At 46.1% G+C, this 23,837-nt stretch overlaps 1 protein-coding gene across 2 annotated transcripts in view; it reads right to left on the bottom strand.

The window, feature by feature from the left end:
• Window positions 1-23,837, bottom strand: part of LOC138521957 (uncharacterized) — a 101,733-nt gene that overhangs the window by 21,653 nt on the left and 56,243 nt on the right. The gene's annotated exons all lie outside the window — the stretch shown is intronic.

Raw genomic sequence — 23,837 nt, 5'->3', positions numbered from 1 at the left:
CTATTTAACTATTCGCCATATTTATCGAGCCACTGGCTGATCTCATTAGGCACAGACATAGGGGCATCCGGCTGCTTGACGGGCCGGGAAAGGATTTCCCTTTATGCGGATTACGCTATACTATCTGTGGGAGATCCACATATACATCTGGGGGTCATTATGCAAGATTGGACTTGGGGTAAAATGCAGTACATCTGAGCGGTTCACCCTTACTGATACCGTATGTAAACCTCTAGATAGGCGTGGGTTTTCATGGGCCCCGACTGAAATGCAGCATTTGTGGATCATGACAGTTCTGGCCAAAATGGGCAAAGATTTTAAGGACTTGGCGGCTGCTATTAATACTTTTCTATGGCACTCTGGCCAGTATACCTCAAATGGAGAACTCTGACTCTACCGTATATGCCTGGGGGGTTTGGGACCCCAGACTTTAAGATATACTGTATAGCGGCACGGATGGAATAAGCATCCTATTGGTAATTGTTTATTTGCACAGGGCTTATACACAAGTGAAGTGCTTCAAAGCGGGAAGGGAGCAAGGGAATACAGTAGTCATTCTTAGGCCTTGAGGTTTCTGAATGATCTAACAAAAAAGTAACTAGCCCACGAGGCCTGGCGACATTTCTCCTAGTGCAAGAAGTTACGTTAAAAAATAAAATGCGTCTGGCGTGCTCTGGCGTGCGCGACTTACGTCAGATCCCTAGAGTTACACCCCACCCCCCGCCAGTTTATGGATTAGTGTGCATTTGATCCTGCAAGCATCACAGCCCGCGCCTGATGTATGATATGGAAGCTTGTAGGTTTTTCCCACCCCTATCAGGAGGACTTTACATTGTGGAATGGTTTCCTGCCCCCCCCCCCCAGAGTAGATGCAGTGCCCGAGGGCTGGTGGATTTGCTGTGCTTGGGAACATGTTCCTCCGGAAAGGGAATTTTATATTCACACGCGACATTCCCACACAGAGCATAAATCCTCACAATGGCTTCAGTATATGGGCGCTCGAAGAGTATTCAAACTACTGTGGGCAGAAATCCTAGTGGATCCTGAGAAGCTCTCATTATTGGGGTATATAATGGATGCACATGGCTCACAGGGCATAGATTCTTGGTCTTGGGAGAAGAAATAGATTCAGACCGAAACAGAAAAGAGATTTACAAAACCCCTATCCATCAATTAACTTAAAAAAGAAAACCCCCATCACCGACCTCAAAACTCCATCTCCACCCACCCACACTTACCTTGCTCCACCGACGCGGTCCGCCTCTCGGTTCGCAGCCGTTTCGGGAATGACAGCTGCTCCATGAGACGCACCCGAGTGCGCGCAGGGGCTGATGGGCACGGTCCAGCGAGGGACGTTGTGGAGGCAATCGAGAGGTGTGTGAATGCATGTAGTGGGAATGGGAGGAGGCCCGACTTCATAAACGTATATATTTCTTTTAAATGTAATAAATGGTGTGTGTGACAGGAAAGTGTGGTGCAGGACGGGAGCGGCGTGAAAGGGGGGTGGGGTTGAAAGCCCTCGGAATACCATAAAAACCGAAGGAACAGCGAGGATCGGGCCCAATGTAATATCACAGCATTCTGAAAGCGATACCAAAACGACTAAAAGAAATCTGACTTTTTGGTGTCCGACCTTCAAAATGCAGTAACATCATATAGGATCAGTTTCTTCCCTATATGACCTTATTCAGAGCCAGGCATTGTCACCCTTAGCCAAGCTCTGCTCCAAATGGGAACCACGATTTAGGCCTAGACATCACAGATGAGATCTGGGGCAACATGTGCACGCAGTCCCATGAGATCTCCTACAATTCCCGGCTTCGCCTCATCCAAGTTCAGGTCTTTTACGGAGATGACTGGACATAGGTTGAATGAAACCCTCCTGCGGTGTCCGTTTCATAGATCTGATGGTCGGGTTGGGCAAGTGCACAAGCTGGTGAGCTTGGGTCTGCTTTCAACTATGAGAGGTCGGCTGCTACACTGGTTGCGACCCTCTATCCAGTCCATGGGGCAATGGCTAAGTGCTGGGACGTGGGCCAGTGATGCGGAAGGGCAGTGGTCCTCCATGCAGCCCGCAGGGATTCGCCCGATTGACAGACATATGGTAACCCTCAAGAGCGTATTTAACTCGCCTTCAGGATACATCCCCGTGAGTCTGAGTATGGCAATAAGCTTAACTGATGTACCATGTCCCCTTATCTATATGTACCACATCTGTGTCTAAACAGGTCATTAGTTACGCTTGCTGTGTAGTACTGAGACTTGCCATATATGTACTGTTCTGTTCCATTTGATACTGATGGTCTACACATGTATGTCATGGTTTTGTATTGCTTTGAACAAGAAAGGGCATTTAAAAAAAAACAAATTAAAAAAATAATTAAAAAAAAACAACACACACACACACACACACACACACACACATGTCCCAAGTAAGTTACCAAAAAGGGGAACTGCCCCAAGACCTGAGATTAGCCATTATAGTGGTCATTCATAAAGAAGGGGAAACCCCGACATTCATTTGCGGCATATAGCCCTATATCCCTCCTGAATAGTGTTAGGCAGAAACCTGTGCAGTTCCCTTTGGGAACACTGCAAAAGATTTAGGACTACAGGTGTTAGCAGTAAACCCACTTGGTAGCAGTCCATACCACCCAGATTTACCTGGTAGCTGTGGCTGAGCAGTCAGACCTCCCTCAAGAAGAGTTAGGCAGTACGCAGAGTATACACAATAGGCACTCAGGTACAATAATACAAGCAAACACTGACCAGAGCTTTGGTATCAAAGTATATAATTATTTATTTAAAAACACACTGTTTGAAACACTCCAGCACTCTTATTGTAAAATACTCTAAACACAGTTACTATTATAATATATACAACCCTTATTCCTTATCAGATAAGTCTTAGTTAACACCACTTATTTCCAGACAGAGGTGAGCGCTTAACTATAGATGGCACTCCAATAAGTTCATGAAGAAAGGAGGGAAAAAGACAGAATATGAAAAGATACACCACTCTAAGATTTAGGAACACTATTAGCAAGGCAGAAGAGCAAAAGTCACTTGTGAGCCAAAGTCCATAGGCTGGGCCCACTCTTAGAGAGACAGAGCACAAATGCGCCCAAGATCACAGTTACACTAGGCTTAGAAAGTCTTGGAGAGTTCAAAAAGTGTTGAGAGGCTCAGAAAAGTTTAGCTAGGGTGTCTCAGGCTAACCCAGGTTCGAAAGCCGGGGGCTAAATCTACCCCGTACAGTCGGTGGCAAGGGAAGCCAGGCGGAACACGGTCCCTTAAGTGGGAAGGATCCTCCAACGGTGGCAGTTGTTCCTGGCAGCGGGTGCAAGTCTCGGCATCGTCCAGGGGAAGAGAAGATCTCGACTTGGAGGAAAGTTGAAGGTCGTTGCACTGCCAGGGAAGAAACCAGCCGCAGAGTTTTCCGGTTAAAGGTATTACCCTTTATTTCGCGGTCGTGGTAAAACGTGGTACCCCGGTTGCCGGGGTGCTTGGCACAGGCAAGGCGGCCACGAGATACGTCGGGAAGGTGAAAAGACGGTGAAACTGTTTATCCCCACCAGTCAAAGGAAGAAGACTCTCCGGCGGGAGATCCCCTCTGTCGTTGGGAAAAGTGGTGAGACGATCCAGCAGGGCTCCACCGATGGTGTCGTCGTGGCAGGACGGCTCAGCTTCTCCCTCGTCGGATTCTTAGGTCCTGTAGCGACTTCTGAAGTTCCAGTCCCCAAAGCCCTGCTTTTATGCAGAAAACCCCCATTCCCTCAGCCTAGCTGTCACTCAAACATGCTAAGTGGTGAGCCGGCCGGCTCACCACTTGGGCCAATCAGGACGGAGTGCGACTTGAGTTGCCTAGGCAACTCAGTCCAGGGTGCCTAAATCCCCCTCAACCCCTCCTAAGTACCCCAGACAGAGTGGCACCACTTTGGAGGGCTTCTGTGGAGAAGCCCGCCAAAAAGTGGAACAAAGGGCTCGACTTGGGTTGGAGTCACAGAAGAGAACACAAACGCCATTTTAGAACAGAGTTTTGGCAAAAAATACCAACCGGAGAATTAATAATAATTAAATAAACCGGCGGTATGTTCGAGGCTACCGTAATTAAATAAATAAAGATAGTAGCCTCGAACAATGGGAAAATCCCATAGAGAAATATTCGCGGTTGAATATAAAAAGTAGTATCCAATGCCACCAGCCAAAACTCGATCAGGGGGGACAGAGACGTGCCCCCTCGACTAACAGACCCCGGGGCAATTGAATTGCCCCAGCCAGTATGTCCACAATATGGTGGTTTGTACTGGTTCTGTTCAGAATTTAAGACTAGTAAAGTCAATGGTGACTTTACATGCCCTGGGAGACAGTAGTCAGTCCCAGGGTATGGAGTCTATACTGGGGAGTCACTATGACAACCCTGTGTTACTGCACCGAGGGTGCTGTGTAACACATCACAAAAACACATGAAGCTCTATGGAGTAAAAGACCCCATAGCCTATTAAACACATCTAGAGTTAAAGGAACACACTCAAATCATGTCCAAGAGTGAGGGTAAAAGAGTCTCACTCTTGGCAGGAGAAAAAAATAAACCCCAAAAAATCCAGCAAAGCTGCTAGGGGACTCACTAGGTTAGGAAATTCAGCCTAAACAGAGAATTCTCCCTAACAAATAGGGAGATAAAAATACTTGCAAAAATCGTAGTTAAGTACTGATCAAGGGATTAGCCTGTTGATATACTATGACCAATGTGGGGTTGTCCCGGGAAGGGCGACTAGGATGAACCTACGGAGAGTACACAACACACTGGGGAACGCTCACTCATACATGCCCCCCCCCATAGCCCGAGATTCAGAAAAGGCATTGGATTCTGTTATATGGGACTTCCACTGAGCGGTATTGGGTAAAGTGGGGTTTGAGCCACACTACATACACCACATGGGTCATACTCCTATATGTTAAACCAAAAGTCTGGGTAAATGGGTACATTGCCCCATATAGTGGCACACGCAAATAAAATGCACAATATCACCACCAAATTAGCGGAGAGAATCAGAGGGGACCAGATACTAACGGGCTGCCACTTGCTTCCACTTCCACTTGCGTAGGGCTGTCCAAGACCACTTCTTAAGGCAGGACTCGAAAGTTAGGGAACGACTCTGAAGAACTGTCTAATACTCCTAGTGTGTTAACTCACCCTTCCCTTCCCTTTACAGGTTGTGGCTGTGTTTGGCTCGTTTGGCGCATTAGGAAATGTATTGTATATATGTTATATAGCAGAGTATTTGTGTGTTAACGGTTTTTATATAACTGAAATTTACTTGTGTCTATTGGTCCAGCCGACGATAAATGTATAGCTATTTTTCATATACACTCTAAAAGTAATTTGTGGTTCATTATTGTGGGCTTCCGATCTCACTCACCCCTCCTGAGACGTAGTCTTGACCGCCTGCCAAGCTACCTAGATTGGTCTGGCTTGTCCAGAAGGTTCCTCTGTTTCACTAGACCAAGGGTGGTCTCCTAAACTTCTATCCACCAGAGTTTAGAACTCCATCTTAACAGGCATTGCAGCTGCCGACAATAAATGAATGGGTATTCGAGGGAAACAAACAGCACATATACAATTGGAAATGGAACTGATGAAAGACCATCCTCCACTGCAAATCCTGTATGGAAACCCCCAAGGGTAAGGGTTGCCATCTGCGGGACAGAGAATAATTCATATAAGAAGGGAAGTGTCTAAGGAAATGGGGTGGGAGGGGAAACCATCACCATTATGGGAAAACCACAATTCAACTGAAATCAAGAAGATAGCAATTCCAGTGTGGCTGGTTACCTAAGGGAATAAGAAAGGTAGTGGACATCGTTCAACGGAAGGAGCCAATACCCTTATGGATCCTAGCAGACAAATACAGCTTGACCAGTAAAGCTACATGATATGATAGGTTATTTATAACACGCTTAATATCCAGAGGTTTCTAAGCACGGACCCGGGGATCGAACCTGTGGTGCTCTGTGTCGTCTTGCTTCCAAGGCGAGCACGTTGCCCAGGAGCTAGCCTCCCGAGACATACACTTATACGATTTAAGACATGCAGTGAATTCTGAACTTCAGGATAGCTGGGATCTCCCTGAACGCGCACCGCTGGAGGCAAATTTCCTGTCAGAGGAGCCGAAAGAAAAGGCCATCACCAATCTGATTTCAGGCCATAAATAAGCTCACCTTGTAGCTATTGGTGAAGTTGAAAAATAAGTGTGAGGTGGACCTGGCCACTCTGGAAGAGGACATCTGTATGTGTGCCCAAATAGCATCTAGACAGGTAACTATCTCCAGCAGGTTACGTCTAGTTCTAAGAAATTGCACAGGATCTAATATACCCAGGAGAGACTATTCCGCATTGGGAGAGCCACAGACTCAAGCTGCCTCAAATGCAAGGCAGCAGTAGGAGCATTCCTACACATGATCTGGAGCTGCCCCAAGATTACAATCCTGTTGGAAGAGTGTTTGCTATAATGTCTATTAACAGCAGTAATGGTAGCTAAAAGGGATATCGCTGCAAAATGGGGGGCCAGCTCCCCCTATCATCACAATATGGAGTGAGGGAATGGAACAATTCTGTTAACTGGAAGAAAGGGTACACCGTTCAAGCGAGTGCCCGACCAAACAACTGAAAATATGGGGGAACTGGGAAGGCATGGATTGAGACAGGGTGGGCATAAAAAAGGGTCTGTGTGATTGTAACACACCCCCCTTTTGAGTTTGTGAATCGGATACGAATACAACATGATGGGTGGACAAGAGGGAATCAAGATGGAGATTGGGAAAAGGGGGTTTGTGGAGGCCGGATGTGGATGCTTAGAGAGAAGACTCACAAGCATATTTTGTAAACTGAACATGTCTTACAAGAAAACTAATACAAATGTTATGGCAGAATAAAATGAAGGTATCTCAGTTATTAAACTTACAAGTAAAATGCAAGATTTGGTTTGAAATCAGGGTTTATTACGGAATCATGGCTCATCGATATATGCCAAGGCATAAAATAAGTAGTGTCGCATAGCAATTTGCTATGCAATTCTGTAGTAGTTTTGCTAATCAAATGAACAATTGTGTAGCAAAGTTATCTATTTAAGTTGCCCTGTATTCCTCTCTTGCCATCAGTGCTCTCTTCACCCTCTTTTCTCTGTTCACTTCAAGAGCTAATGGAGGGAAAGTGCAGCAGTAACCTTCTCCTCCACTCCTAAGTGCCAAATGCATGTGTAGGAGTGCAAGAATTTATTTTTTCAAATAATTGCAAACTAGAAGTAATCGGGATGATACTTTTATTTATTATGCTTTTTAAATCCTGTTTGGCAAAGACAAGTATGTGTCAACTTTATATCCTGTAAAAAGACAGTCATGCAATTTTATTCCTAAAATGTAAGTTGTTAAATAATACGGAATTACAGTATTGAGACTGCAAAACCTTGCATCATCTCCATGCTTTACAGTAAAGTGTAGGTTAGGGTATCTGAATTTCATCTATATTTCATTAAGTTGGAAGATGCATCATGTTGACTAGTGAACCTTTGAAAATGTACATCATCACATGAACAAATGCTTTTGATGGCAAACCTAGTTCTGTAACCTGCAGGTTGAATATATCTTGCAACTGGTGCTCAACCCATGAATGAACCCATACTCCAACCCATACTCCTTGACATTCTATAGTATCACCATGTGGCTTTATACCAGTTCCCCGAAAGTGAGATGACCACAAACTACAATATTCCAACTAGTTTGGCCAGTTCTCTGCCCGCTACACAATCCACTCTGCTTAGTCTCTGTCTTTCCTCTTACATAATAAATACAGAAAGCAAACTAAATGTGTATGCAAAGTAGTGATCAATAATTCCAACCAGTCTGTACATCTACAGATCTACTGCAATACCAAACACTGTAGTTAGCCTCTAGAGCTCGCTTTGCTTTATGATTATTTTATATATTACCACCTGCAGGAGACAACTGGCCAAACTGTTTTCAGATCCTTTTTTATCATATCTATTTATTTGTGTCCATTCATGCAGCTAACCTTTTACATTTTACAGACACTCATCTATGGCTCGCAAAGTCGTTTTGCCCACTCAGTCGAGTAGATTTTATGAAAGGCGAGTAGCATTTACATGAGATGTTTGAAAGTTTTATTTAACATCTACTTCGTTTGCAGTAAATGACAAATATAGGTTTCACTGTGCATGGCTGGACTCTGGGTGGCAGCAGTTTGGCAAACCTAAAGTGGGTTTGTAGTGACATGCACCATTTTACAGAAATCGCATTATAAATTTGATGTCCTCCGTTGCTATGGGTCGAGTGTATTTCTCTTAAGTTGAATAGGTAAACTAAGTTACCCGACCTGAAGGTCTAGCTGAAGTTTAAAGAATTTGCAAGGTCTTATTTCAGCGGTAAGCAAAACTGCTGTATTACTGCTCATTTCATGTCTTGGGTACAAATAACTTCTGGTGACATTAACAATATCAGTACAAAATTGCAAATCAAATTGGCCTGTTTGCTAATCAAAAACATTTTAATTAGCAAACTCTGCTAATCAATTTTTGAAAACTAATTTATGCCTTGCTTACTTTACTGCAAGATTTGCTGCCACTTGGATGCACAATCCTTCTGGAAAACCGCCCTAAAGGCCAGGGTGGTGACGTGGCCATTATCTTTTCAGCTAGCATGAATATAAACATTTCAGGCCCTTCATTACTAATTGGAAATGGTTAAGTCCTGAACACCAGCTCTCTCTCTTGGTGGATTGCTTTTCTTTTTGGAGCTGCACACATCACCCTCAAGTGAAGTGTGATTGGGATACTTTCTATCCTTACAACTTTCTGGTTACAAATGCAATATGTCCAGGATTGGCTGATGGCAGCAGCTATTGGTCTTTATGACATTTTACTGCACAATGTCATAAAGGGTACCATATGCTCTAAAATGGCTGGGTCACAAGATTTTTTCCTCTCCTTTTCCATTCGTCCTGCCCTCTCGGGCCCGGAATTGCCATATATGGAGAGCTATTTTCCCAGTCTGCATGTGTGGCCGGATTGGGGGCTGGGACTGTCTGGTCCCAGCCCACATACGCGCCACAGTGTCTGTTGCTAAGCAGAATGTTTAGGCAGTGGCTATCCATGATTGGATAGCCACTGCCAGTTTGAATGGTGCAGATCCTTACCATTGTTGGACCCGGTAGCAACTCCAGTCCAAATTCTAGATAAAAGCAGGACTCCTGCAGCCATTCGACAGATCGCTGGAGCTTCTGCGCTAGAGCCAAGACCCTTATGAAGAAGTGCAGCCAGCTGAAGACCTGTGGACGACCGTTGCAGCTGACCAGGTACAATTTCTGGTGAAGCCCTCCTCCCCTGTCACGATCTCAAGGCTGCCCTCAGTGCTTTGACCCCCCCACGCCCATGTCCAGTGGGAACCATTGACCCCTGCTGAAGAATCTCTGCCTGCTGAGCCTTTTGAAAGTGTCACTGGATCACCCAATGGACTGGCCAACTCTCTCCTGGGCTACCTCACTGCACCAGTCGCCGTTCTGAGTGCATCCTTGGAACTTGGAGGATCTTCACTGTGTGCTACAAGATGTCCGCTCCTGCATGTTTAGCCTTCTGGAAGCCGTGAAGTGTTTGCTCCTTTGTTCCACAGCCCTAGCTCGCCGGTCGCTGTTTGATCGTCAGGAGTCTCGTCGATCCTGCGTTCTTTGTGTTCTGAGGGTCTCCCAAGGTTGCCTGTCGTGTGGAAGTCTGCATCTTTTGGGTGTCTAGCTGTCCAGTCTGTAAAACCTTACGTATCACAGGACCCTGAACCATGTACTAGCCAGACCCAATCCAAAAGCCAAAACTGACCTCTGCACCCACAGACCCTCGACCAGACATCACAGAAGTAAGTGGGCCCAGTGAATCTAGGAACCCCTGAAGTGGTGCCTGGAAGAATCCGAGTAATGGGAAAGTTATACTACTTATTCCTGTCCCACTACCTCCATATGGTTAAATGGGCGTAAAGCCCTGACCCCAGCTCGCCCATGCTGGACTGAGACTGGTGGGTGGTCTGGTCAAGGATCCATCCTCTCCCACCCCTGGGAGTTCCTTAGCGTGGGGGGACTGGGCAAGACATGTTCCTGTTTGCAGGAGTTCTTAACTGCAACCACTGGCAGTGCTCAAACCCAACAGTAAACCTACCCGAACAGTATAACTTGGGGCCCAATGCCCAAAAGTCACCAGTTCCACATTCCCTATAAGGGTTGCGTTTCAAAGGCTACAGATCCAATGCTAGGATTGCTTATACGTGGTTTACTGTGTTCTTGTACTTTATTACGTGCAGGGCTGGACTGCCCCACCGGGACACCGGGACATCCCCCGGTAGGCCTCTGTCTGCAGGGCCTCTTTGGTGCGGAAGCGCCGCGACTATGGTAATTAAAATTGTAGTTAACACATTCAGAATGTTGGAGCTGGAGGTTTGGCTCGAACCCCCAAACTTTCAGGTACAAGTCACAGCACTTATTGACTGTGGCACAGAGACTGCCTTGGAAATGGCTGTACAGAAAACCATATAATATCAATGAGAGCAAACGCTTGTTTTGAATGAACATGCCAAGATTCACAGACAAAACGGCACAAATTAGATCATATACAGTTTATGAAAAGGAGAAGTGCTGGAAATATGATGCGCGGCGACTATGGTAATTAAAATTGTAGTTAACACGTTCAAAATGTTGGAGCTGGAGATTTCACTCAAACCCCCAACTTTTACAGGTATAAGTCACAGCACTTATTGACTGTGCCACCGAGACTGCATTGAAAATGGCTGTACAGAAAGCCATATAATATGAATGAGAGCAAACGCTTGTTTTGAATTAACATGCTAAGATTCACAGACAAAACGGCACAAATTAGATCATATACAGTTTATAAAAACGAGAAGTGCTGGAAATATGATTGGGTGGTGGTTGTGGGGGCGTGTTGGGCACACTGGTGTAACAGGGGTCCCGCACCCCCCGCGGTGCGGGGGGCCCCACGACCACATGTTCTGGAAGGGGGTCCCATTTATGTAAAAAAAAAAGTCTACCTTTTTTTTAACTATTTTTTTTACATTTTCTTTTTAATTCACTCTGCATGAAGGGCAGAGTGAATACAAAACGTCTGGTGGCTACCCCCACCCCATGACATGAAGACCCTAGGCTGGAGGACTCCATGTCATGGGGTGGGGGAAGCCTATGACTTCAAAAATAAATAGTTTATTTTTGAAGTCACTCTGCCTTCATAAAGAAATGATTTCCATTATGGTTTAGTCCTTAACAGAAATAATTTCTTTATGAAGTCAGAGTGACTTCAAAAAGAAACAATCGGCCTCATTACAAGCATGGCACTGCCTCCTGCGAATAGGCAATAACCAGCCCATTACAAGCTGAATGGGCCGGTAATTTCCCATTCGCGGGTGGCGGTATTGCCGGGCTCACGATCCCCCTATAGGGCAGAATGGGGGTGGGGAGCATGGTTGTGCCAGCACCGTTGTTAACGGTGACGGCGCAATTACGAGTTATGCTCGCTGGTGCCCCACAGGTCGGGCACCTGCGAGCAGAACTCATAATGCGGCGGGACAGTATGAACGGTGCCGGCGCCCTACCGCCATCGTTCATACCGTCACCGCCAGGGTCCTAATGAGGCCAAATGAATTTTTGAAGCATTATGGCTCCCCTCAACCCATGACGTGTGCATGTGTGAGTGTATGGTGAAAGAGTGCACACAAATGTATGTGTGGCTGGTTATGCGTGTGTGTGTGTGTTTGTGTGTACACAGTGAAAGTATGTACACTTAAATGTATGGGTGGCTGCCTGGGTGTGCCTGTATGGTGAAAGTGTCCACACTTAAATGTATAGTTGACTGTGTGAGGGTATGCTGAAAGGGTGCACACTTAAATGTATAGGTAGCTGCCTGTGTGAGTGTATGGTGAAAGGGTGCACACAAATGTATGGGTGGCTGGGTGTGCATGTATGGTGAAAGAGTGCACACAAATGTATGTGTGGCTGGTTATGCGTGTGTGTGTGTTTGTGTGTACACAGTGAAAGTATGTACACTTAAATGTATGGGTGGCTGCCTGGGTGTGCCTGTATGGTGAAAGTGTCCACACTTAAATGTATAGTTGACTGTGTGAGGGTATGCTGAAAGGGTGCACACAAATGTATGGGTGGCTGGGTGTGCATGTATGGTGAAAGGGTGCACACTTAAATGTATGGGCAGGTGGCTGGGTGTGTGTGGCTGTGTGGTGAAAGGGAGAACACTTAAATGTATGGGCAGGTGGCTGGGTGTGTGTGGCTGTGTGGTGAAAGGGAGAACACTTAAATGTACGGGTGGCTGCCTGGGTGTGCTTGTATGGTTAAAGAGTGCACTCTTAAATATATGGATGGCTGTGTGTGTGTGTGTGTGTATATGGTAAATGGTGTGTGTGCTTGTGTTCAGGAGCACAACAAAACCTACATTTCAGGGAGGCTAACCCTTCAAATGTTGGGAGAGGCGCTAACTTCACGTGTGGTGGGGAGGAGAAAACGTATTTATGTGGCGGCATCTAACTTCTTTACGCATTTTAATGAGACTATTCTAGTGCAGCTTCAATGTTACAAGCAGTTAAATCTCTCCTTTAGGTCTGAAAGCACCCACTTATGGGCTGCTGTGAGAATGACTGGTCTCCGGTTTCCTCTCTACCCTTCCAATCACTCCCCTGGCAAGCAAGTACTAAACCCACATCGCAATTTCAATTGCTTAAAAAATTTGGTATTTGAATGCAGGTACTAACAGTGAAATGCTGTACATTAGTAATTGCTGGGCTGGGCCCTTGTTAACGGCAAAACCCAGGTGCCGTTTAACATCTGTGTCCTTTTCTGTCCGGCAACTGCTCTGTAGGTCAGCCAGGTCAAGTCAACATAGCCCACAATTTCAGTGAGGGGAGGGAGTGCTGAAACCCAGTCAGCTCAATGGTGTTGCACCACTACTTGTGTTTAATACCTTGATTAATTAATTATTGGTAATCATCTTTCACCTATGCCTATTCTTCCTCATTCCAGTACTTGTGTATGAGGCACTATGCCTCATGCACAAGTACTGGGATAAGGTAAAGGTACATGAAGGTAATGCCTGATTTAGCTACCTGTAATCTTCATTACTCCTAGTCCCACTCTGCCCCATCCCAGTACTTACCAGTGAGGCAAGGAGCCTCATACGTAAGCACTGGGACAAGGAAGAGGGACATGCAGGTAATTCTGGGCCAATGAGCTGATTTTGAAGGTTGGGGTAGGGGATGGGAGGGAGAAGGGATGTGTGGGGTGTGGGGTTGTGCAATAAATCATAATGGTCGCCCATGTCCATGCTATGCAGGCATGATATGTGGCATTAGTGGCTAGAGAGGCATTTTGGGTGCAGCCAGTCTAGTCATTCCTCAGTTTGGTATGACTTTTTTTAACTGGGCATTTCTGATAGAGCAGTCATGCTAAGTGTAATTCCTGGCTAGACTGACATTTGGGTTCTGCCAGTCTAGCCGTTTCTTACCGCGGCACTGTATATTTTTCTGGGCATCTGTGATAAAATGATATGTTATGATAAGTCATATATAACACACCTGTACACAAGTGTTTTTAGGCACGACAAGACAAGGGAAGGAAAACTGAGGGAGGACAAGACAAATGATCTTACTAAGCCTTGTGTCATTCAGATCGTGCAAGTGTGAGAACGAGAAGTGCAAGGGGAAAGGGAGGGGGGAAGTGCAAGGGAGAGGGGAGGGGAAAACACGGCAGCAATGCTCTGAGTAAGTGCCGCCAGGGCAGCGTGGCTCTGGGTAGTGCAAGGAGAACAAGGGACTGTAGGGTTACAGTTACAGCCCCAAAATGCGTGGTAGGCCTGGAGGCAGTGCAAGGGTGACTGATCAAGAAAGAGCCTGTACTCAGTGAGATAGAGGGTAGCCAAGCAACCAGTTGGTACAGCAGACAGGTAGGTCAGCAGGGGAGGCAGAGAGAGAAAGCAGAGGAGAAGAGGAACGTTTTGAGCTGCTTCCAGAGCGTCAGGTGGTCCGGCTCAAGTTTTGGAGGGTCAGGGAGGCCATTTCAGAGGAGGCACCTGCAGGGGAGAAGGATCTACCCCCCCCCCACTCTCTGCCTGGAGAAGCATCTAACCCTTAGGGCTCGAGAAGGAAGGTATTTTGGCAGATAGCGTTGATGTAGTGCGTATCCCAGCCCCAGACAGCCTTGTGGACAATGAAAAGGGTCTTGAACTTGATCCTTGCAGCCACTGAGAGCCAGTGGAGAAATTTCATGGCTGGAGAGATACAGTCCCTGGGCTTGAGGCCAAGGATAAGTCTCGCAGTCCTGTTCTTGATTAGTTTCAGAGGGCTGAGAGTAGAGGAAGGCAGATTGAGAAAGTGGCTGTTGCAGTAGTCCACCCTAGAGAGAACCAGAGCTCTGGAGACAGTGAGCTTCTGGGGGAAAGTGAAAAATGTAAGAGTCCCATTGAGGAGGTGCAGCTGGTAGTGGGATTTCATGGCTACGTCTGAGATGTGTTGAGAGAAAGAGAGTGGAGTTGAAGATGACACCAGGAATGAGCGAGAGAGGAGAGGCTGAGGGGAGCCTGAAAGAAAGCTGAGTGTCATCCGCATAACACTGTAAATTAGAGGACAAGGTAGCGATTAGGTGGGTCAAAGAGGCCAAGTAGAGGTTGAAAAACCAGGGTGAGAGGATAAAGCCCTGGAGAACGCTACATGTAGAGAGAGGTGACGGAGTGAAAGGGACCAAGTTGGACCTGGGAGCGGCGGTCCAAGAGGAAGGAGGTCAGCCACTCCAGGGCCTGATCCATGATGCCCAGGTTCTCACAGAGTCAATTGATCAGGATGGCATGGTTGACCGTGTCGAAAGCAGAGGAAAGTTCCAGGATAATGAGGACAGAAGGAATGCCTGAATCAAGGTTAGAGATCAGATCTTCATAGGTGTTCAGGAGAGCAATTACAGTGCCTCTGGCAGCTCTTAAGCCAGACTGATGGTCATGGAGACAACCAACAGATTCAGTTTGGAGTGTAAGCTGGCAGTTGGCCAGCTTTTCCAAGAGTTTGGGAGAGGGGAAAGTTCCGGGGGCAAAAGTATGATTACAGAAATGGATGAAGGGTGTCAATGTGGTCCTTAATGGTTCTGGAGGAGCAGACAAGCACCTGTTTCGCCGACACTTCCATAGGTAGGACTTGTCTAGAAACCTAGTCAGGTGTTAGAGACAAAGAGGAGAACGGAGGAGGAGAGGGAGAGATGGCCAAAGGGGGCCGAGAGAGGAAGAGGGAGAGGAAGAGGAGATAGTGGACAGGATGTTCTGAGTTTTAGCAGAGAAGCGAGAGGCCAAAGCTGTACAGAGGACCTGTTGAGGGAACAGGAGGGATAGAAACCGCAACAGGATTGGCCAGTTCCTTTCAGATTTTAAAGAGTTTGGCTGTGTTGTTAGAGGCCGCAGAGACGCAGGCTTGAATGTGTGCTCTCTTATTTATGAGTCTTATTGCTTCGAATGGCATTTTGGTGCAACCAGTCTAGGCATGTCTTAATGTGGCCTGGCATGCTTTACTGTAATGCTATTATATGTCTACACTGGTCTACATTGTGCAGCCAGTTGGACATGTTTTCATTGTGGCATGGCATTTTTAATAGCAAAGCATTAATGTTCATGTACACTGTTGGTGGTGACTTGCATGTATTGGATTGCTGTTACCCTACACAACAATACCAAACACTGTGGCTTTTTAGCCAATTTTTCTCAGAATGTGTACTGTATATAGCATTAAAACACATATTTATGTCTTTCTTTTAGTGCAGTGTGTGGTATACCCCTTCATCAACACGTTTGTGCATATTGCGCAAGCGTGGTAATCTAGGCCGGCCCAGCGTGTGGCCCGACCCGTGATTTGTTGCCGAGTTGGGGGGGGGGCCCTCAGCATGGCTTGCAGGGGGGCCCCCAGACCATGTGTTATGCCACTGGTTGGGGAGGGGCGATAATTGGTGGGCTGCAACGTGTTACTCCCTCTTTTATGTTGTTGGTCGTCCCAGTTTTTCGTTTTGGAAATCTGGTCACCATAATCCATCAGCAGACAGCAGAAGCAGGAGGCGACTCGAGGGAGGCTGTGGCTGAGGCTGAGGGCAGCAGCCAGACTGCCGACTGAAAGGTAAGAATTATTTTTGCGTGCCGAGTGCCCCACTCTCCCATTGTATCTTCTGCTGAGTGTAGTTGCGCACAAGGGGCAATGTAATGCCACTGCCCGCAGGCTTAACGCGGGTCTATCCTCATATTAAGATATGGATGTAGTGTAACTTACTGAATGGCACGTTTCACTGAAGCACTGGCTAAAAAAGGGAAGAAAAAAAAAACTGAAATCTAAAAAACACTAATCCGAGTCAATACTTCACATAAGTGACTGGACGTTACATTTTCGAACTCTGGACGAGTGTAATTAAGGTTGAGAGTTCAATGAAGCCCCCCGACGATGCCACTGATTGATACAAGGCTGGTGTCACATTAAGAACACTTTAAACAAGACCTACTTTCCACATGGAGAAAAGTAATCAACCACACCCTTCACAAAAGAACCTACAACACAAGTACATGGAATACCCAGACCATTTACACTTAACACAAACCTAAGCACATGGGAAACATAAGTGTACAGCTGCTGTTATTCGTGGGGACATGTTAACGAGCTTGAAATATGCATAATATCTGCTTATCTTGCTTCAGCATCATTGTGGACACACCACCTGTATCCACAATGGCCAATTCACTGACACTGATTCGAATCAGGCGACCATTTGCTTGACTGAGGTATCAAACCAGGTTAGATTGATCCTCGCATACATTTTTTGTTAAATGCATGGGTGCATTGCCTTGTTATCCAATGTAAAATAATAGTTAAAACGTACTTGTAGGTTCATTTTTACTTGTTTGTGGTTTTCACTGATGTGCACATTTTGGCTGTGTTTTCCTGACTTTCGTTTTTTGACAAAATGTTATATTGTTAGTCGGGGTTTGGTAGACAATTTTCGTGGCTCTAACTTGCAATCCACACAGCCACGTGTTGTAGTGGTGTCCTTGAGTTGTTAGAGTTATTGAAAGAGGTTCCGCAGAGCACATTTTGAAATGGGGCAGAGGAGAGCGACAGCTGTCAGAAGGGAGTGTCAAAGTCAGCTCCTTGAAGGAGCACACGCCTGTTCATGCCAAGGTCTCAGTGGGGACAACAGATAGACTCGGATGAGTATTTTGGGTAACACTGCTGAGTGACCATCACTTGCTACTTCTTCTCTGGTACTTTTACCCCCTTCTTTCCTCTCCTCTCCAGGATTACCTGCCCTCCTCTCTTCTGGATCCTTCCCATGCCCCCACAGTCTATTTTCTAGAGCCAACAGTAAAATGTACCAACTTGGTCCAGTGAAACTAGGGCACATGGGTGCAACTGGCCATGAGGGTGTGGTGTCCGTGTATTCCTGAAGTCCGTGCATATCACCAGTCATATCATATGCACTTACTAAGTGTGTTTCCGAAATGCACATTTTGCAAATTATATGGGAGGAGTGTATTTCCACTGTGTGCATGGTGCAAATCACGGGAGGTGCACCCCCTGCGTGTATATTTTGCAATTCATGCGTTGGCGTCACATAACTAAGTAATGGGTGGGCATTAGCATTACACAGTGTCCCAAAGTCTGTTTATTACGCAATGGGAATGATTCATCACAAAACGTTTTTTAATGGGTACAGGCCCAAATTCTTCTTGGCCCTTGAACATAGTATGTATGCAGTGGATGCACTTTACACATTTGGTTACGTTTCCTGTACCAATGGCCTACTCAGTGTCCCTACATCTTTCTTTCCACAGTGTGATCTCTTTGACCAATCCTTGCAGTGAGGATTGCATAATTGCACTTTAGTTTCCCTCCCATGCACTTTGCATTGCGTGCCCTGAGGCAGGCCTTTGTGCACATTGTCTGCCTGTTCTTTGCACACTGCCCTGTCACACAAACTTTGCCTGCTGTGTTTCAAATCCAGGGACCTGTCTAATGCACGTGCCCAGTGCCCTGGCTCTGCAGCACATCCACAAAGCCTGGTGGGAATTAATAGCACAGAAGCTCCCCCTAAACACCCTCAGGAGCTGGCTGGGGCACCAAGCCTAAATCACGTCATGTGTGTTTCATACCAGTTTCCTGCACTTTGTGCACTGTGGATTGTGGGCAAACAGGCATGGCACTGGCCCTTGGCCTGCCTGCCTCTAGGGTACAATGTGTTCAAGCAGCTGTCCTGCTGTGCACATAGCACCTACTGCCATGCATACCCCACAACACAGAGTTATTAGTGGCCTGTGCACATGGCTCCTACAAGCGTGCACACACAGGGTCACTAGGAAACCACCCCAGGACTCTGTTTACATCCCTTCATACCCAGACCCCATGCAAGCAGTCCCACACCTCTATGCATGTCTACTACCTCCCTTCACCCACAAGAGCACTTACATGTGTGCATAGCTCCTACATTCATACAGATCACTTGAGAGCTCTCTCTCAAGCCTGTGAACATAGCACCTACCTCTATAAAGACACACGGCCATTGAGAACGTTCTCAGGGGAGCACACATAGCGCTTACCTCCCTACTAACCCAGGGCTATTGAGAGTGCTCTCAGACGCCTACACATAGCCCCCATCACCCTGTACACATGTTACTGTTGTAGGAGTGCTCTCAGGGGCCTGTACACACAGCCTCTACCTCTGTGCACACCCTGTGCTATTGATAGCACTCTCAGAAGCCTTTATGCATAGCTCCTATCCCCTGCACACATTAACCCATTGAGAGGACCCTCAGAATCATGTTCACATAGTTCCTATCTGTTTGCACACATTGGGGCACAGAAAGCATGTGCAGGGACAAGTGTACAGAGTTTTCATCTTCCCTCACAAAGCCAGTTAGAGTGAGAGCAAATAGCAGATCCAATGAAAATCTTCACAGAACGTGACTAGCGACTACCACACACCCTGGGGGCCTACATCTGCCAGAGCCCAGGGCTAGGCTTGGAGAGGGGATGGGGGACAACCGTGCCATGGTCAGGGGCCCCAGAAGCACTAAGCAGTTGGCATTGATTTCACGGTGCCCATTTTCCCTAACAGCCTCAGCTCGTATTTACCTACCTGTGCTTTGCCCCAACAAAGGACCCAAGCTACGAGTCAGTTAACACAGAACCAGAGGAAGGTCCGGGGGAAGACAACACCGGACTCATTCATGGACTGGGGATTGACCCTAGCCCCTTTAAAGTGCCTAGAAATACCCTTCAGTTGGCACCATCTTGGAAGCAGGGGAGGGCAGGTGTTCCTTCTTCCTGTTAATTTCAATCTCCTACTCTTAATAATAGCAGGTTTCCTAACACCCTTTTGGTGCGGGACCGGGTGTCTCGTGGCCTGTCTAATGCACAGTGTGTTGGGCTCACGCGCTATGCTCGCTCGTTCAGCAAAATATTGGGCCACTTTGACAACATTTTCCAGGGCCTCTTTTGGTTCCCAGTCCGGCCCGGATTACGTGGCTGTGTTTACTGGTTCTGAATCTGTTTTTCTAACCCTTCCTTGGCTTGCCACTCAGTTCCTGAAAGTGTTTCATATGATTATGGTAAGCGTTGATTAACAGTCTCAAAAGGTAACCCCCCTCCCGCCCCCAATATTGAAATGTATTAATGTATTTTGATATTAATCAATAACAATACTTACCAGAAGTTTTCATATGTTGAGAGTGTATGCAAAGGCCTAATAAATAATTGTATACTCCTGTGTCCATCTGGAATTATTGGAGTAGCCCTAGACCACTCACACCCTCCTGCTGAGTCTAAGCCTTACTGCTCTGCTACGATACCTTGACTGGGTTTGAATAGACTTCAGCCCCTTTCCAGTTTACCATTAAGTTAGCCTCTCAAAATCCACCCGCAGGGGGACTCGCAAAGTCCATCAACGCAAATCCAAGTGGATTTCACTTTCCCCCTCTACGTGGGGTACTCTAGCAACCCCACCCACCCCCTCGCCTTCACTCCCCAGGCATCAGTAAACATAGCGGACACTGCAGTGAACTCTCTGATAAAATATTAAAAAGGCAGTATTTCAGGCGACCTTAGTAGTATTCATGCTGACGTCACATTTGTGCGGGCAAGCAACCTCCTTTTCAAGCTTAGAGATCTTCATAGCATTGCTACCCCTGGACTGGTCTGGTCTGGTCGTTATGCTGCGTCCTTTTAATATCCCGAATCCCCCGACAAATCTGACCAACCAGGTAGTAAATATTACAGCTGAAAGAACTTCACAGTTCTACTAAAAAAAGCATTTGTAAAAAAAAATACATTTTTAATGTTTTACTTCAACATATAGTGCTACAAACAACTGCTCAAGTGAAGACGGCGTCAGTGATGAGTTCTGAATTCCCGATGATCATAAATAAATCTCGAAAAATCAATATTGTGTATACACAGACCAGGATGTGTCGTCCTCCAATAGGCCCATGAAGCCACTAGCTGTGAAACGCACAGTCGTCTTCCTGGCAAGATAACTTCAGTCATCCATTACTTTGAGCCTTCCCCCCTCTTGACACATTGCTTCAAAAAAACCTGGCTAAGAGGTTCCATGATCTGGCCAAAGGGCCATCAAGTAGTATCTGGGAACAATAAATAGCACATTGGACAGGAGGTCCGTGCACCCTGACCCCAAAAGGAGCCTTGGGGAGGCCCAAGAGTCCCCATGCCCCCGTGGTGTGCTCCTCTGGTCAGAACATCACGGCTGCAGCAGATGGGGAGAGAGGGCACCGTGTTCCAGGCGTGATATATGAATTGTGATCATGAGCTTTCCCGCATTCCCTCGGTTTGGGTTTGGATGAGAGACGGAGGGCCACCCCACTGGCCCCTCCTGCTCTCATAAGGATCCTTGACTCCATCCTGCGCCTTACTTCCCCTGTGGCCACCACATTGCTGCTGCAGATTGGCCAAGCAGACCCATGTGACCAACCCTCGCGACCTGGAAAGTGTAGGGTATGCGCGACCAGGCGTCGGGCAGTCAGACGAAAAAAGGCCACCTATTTCAGCTTCTTCCCCTGGACCTTCCTCTCCAAAGATGGCGGCAGGGAGCAACACGCACGTGGGAAAGCAAGTCCCATCCGGAATTCAGATCCAGCACACACTAATCCCACCCTATGTGACCTGCCCTACCCACTCCTCCTGCCTACCAGTGTTAGCATAATTCTGAGTCCAACTATTGTTTTCCTCCTCTTGGGGGTGGCATGGGGGGGGGGGTTGCCCCCCCCCCCAACCCCACCCTTAGCTAACTTCTTACTTCTGTGCATGGTCTCTTCTCCCTGGCGAACTCAGAACACACCTCCTCTCCCCAGTGGAGCACTCTATGGAGTTCCATTAAGTTAGTACAGACCTTCTGTCCTGGTGTCCCAAGGATTATTTCCTTTAAGCCCCATTCCAATTTTAAAAAGGGATGGCCCTCAAACCCCAATGGAGTGGCAGCTCCCAGCAGAGTGACATGTCGCAGCCATTTCACTCACATCGAAATCCTGAGTGTATCTGAATGAGTATATAGGCACTGTCATAGCAAACACTTTACTGTTAATGAGCAGAAAGCCCAGTGTGCATGAAGTACTTAGTGACTTAAGCTTACAACCCTTTGATTAAAATGTGTCAAACATATCTCTAGGGTCATTCTTATGGTCCAAACCACTGGTTGCATGCAATGCAGCAAGCAACCCTCGTTGGTGCCATTTGTCCATTTGCCCTTTCTCACCTAGGCATTTCAAAAGAGAATACACCAGACTGTCCCTCTTGGAAAGAGAACTACCAGTTTGTCGCGCTTCTGGTTATTCTACTTTTGGATAATGTGCTTTGCTCAGTAAGTAACTTTCTTCGAATCAAGAATGCACATTAGAAGACCCCTACTATAAGGTTAGTACAATTAATCATGGTCTTCCGCCACCCCCTTGAACTAGCTTATTTGTGCATACTGGCCAGCGATTGGTTGCTAGTGCTGCTGAACCTGCAAAGACAAAACCACAATATAACAAATGCAGTTTTAAATCCTTCAGCATGGTCTTGTGCTGAAGGCCAGCATCCCCTGCAGAGCTCGCGCCCCTTCACCTTCCCCCATACATGCAACACACCCTGGCTGCCTGCAGGGATTCTACTATCAGGTCATACATGGCAACCTACCTGCCCTTTTCATTTTTTCACTGTCAGAAGAAGGGAATAGGTTTTTTTTTCAGAAAGAAAGAAAGTATATTGTGCTTTCTTAAGGTTGATTATTTAATGTAATCCTACTGGAACGGGCGTCAAACAAGGTTGTATTGTCGCTGCCACCTTATTCAATTTATACTGGGCAGATTTGGCGGTGTCCTTTAATCAACAGCTGCTAAATCCCATTAAGGTAGGCAGACGGCGCATTAGGTGGACAGGCTATGCTCATGATGCCCGCTACTGGACTACACACCGAAAGGACTGCAAGCCCTGCTTGATGGGCTAGTAGGGGGTGGCTTTGCTAAAACAATTGGGCTACAGATAATAAATATTGAAAAAAGTAAAAGAATGACATTTGCAGGAGATTGGAAAAAAAGGTGTCCTTGTATTGGACTTTGGACTCAAAGAAATATAAATGCGTTACCACTTATACCTACCTGGGCCTGGTTATAGATGATAACCTGAACTGGAAGGCTCACTGGCAAAGAACTAAAATGAAATGCGGGAAAACTGGTTGATCTCGTGAGCGCCTTCATTGGTAGAAACAGTGATCACTCAGTCAAACCTGTTTTGTTATTATACACAATGAAAATTGTACCTGTGTTATCATACGGAATCGAGATCTGGGGACAATCTCTAAACAAAGAGTTAAGAATATTCGAGGCTAGGATGCTAAGGAAACTGTTTTGCATGCCTCAAAGTCTCTCAGTCGAATATGTTACCTTGAGTTTGAGCTCATATGTATTGAGTCTATAATGATCGATAGATCTTTTATGTGTGCAGTTAATCTGATGGCCCCATATGTAATTACACTATCACTTGTGACTACACAAAGGCATTTCTTGGCCTTGATCATTTCTCCTTGATCGGATAGGAAAAATATTCACTATTTTCAATAAATGGAAAAATGGATGTGAACTACATCTTCTCCCTAATATCCAGAAAATTTAATACTGGATAAAAAAAGAAGATCAAATTGTACGATCATGAAAATAATATAGTCACTCTTTCTTGTAAGTCACATAGTTGTGTATTATTGAGTATATAATTGGAAAAAACTGTTTATCGAAATACATTGTGGCGTTTCCTGAAGCATGGGTCACTCGACAATATTTGCTACTGAAATTCAATAAAGGGAATGTGTTAGGTTGTATTGGAACATTGAAGGGTATATCCTGGAATATGCATAATTGCAGGTTATGTGGCGAGAATACCCCCGAATCACTTGAACACATTAACAGTTTGTATAAGTTTAAATGAAATTAGAAACCAATATATGAAATCCTATAGTAACTGCTTTGATTACGTTGTCCAAAAGCTATTGTGGCAAATGTTCATGGATGGGAATGACGTACATTTTATTCTCCATATGGTCAGATTTTATAGGAAATGCGCTGAAATATTTGCCATATAAGTAAGCTGAGTCCCCAGGGTTTTGATGTTGATCAAATTTGGAGTATGCAGAATTCTTTTATTTATTTATTTATTCACATTTGATTAAGCGCACATGCAGCCCAACAGGCATCGTGGCGCTTGTTACAGAC

The sequence above is a fragment of the Ambystoma mexicanum genome, chromosome 13 (genome assembly GCF_040938575.1).
Source record: "Ambystoma mexicanum isolate Mex_15411 chromosome 13, UKY_AmexF1_1, whole genome shotgun sequence".
NCBI lineage: Eukaryota > Metazoa > Chordata > Amphibia > Caudata > Ambystomatidae > Ambystoma > Ambystoma mexicanum.
The sequence above is the reverse complement of the archived record's forward strand: the minus strand, read 5'-3'. Positions and strand labels throughout refer to the sequence as shown.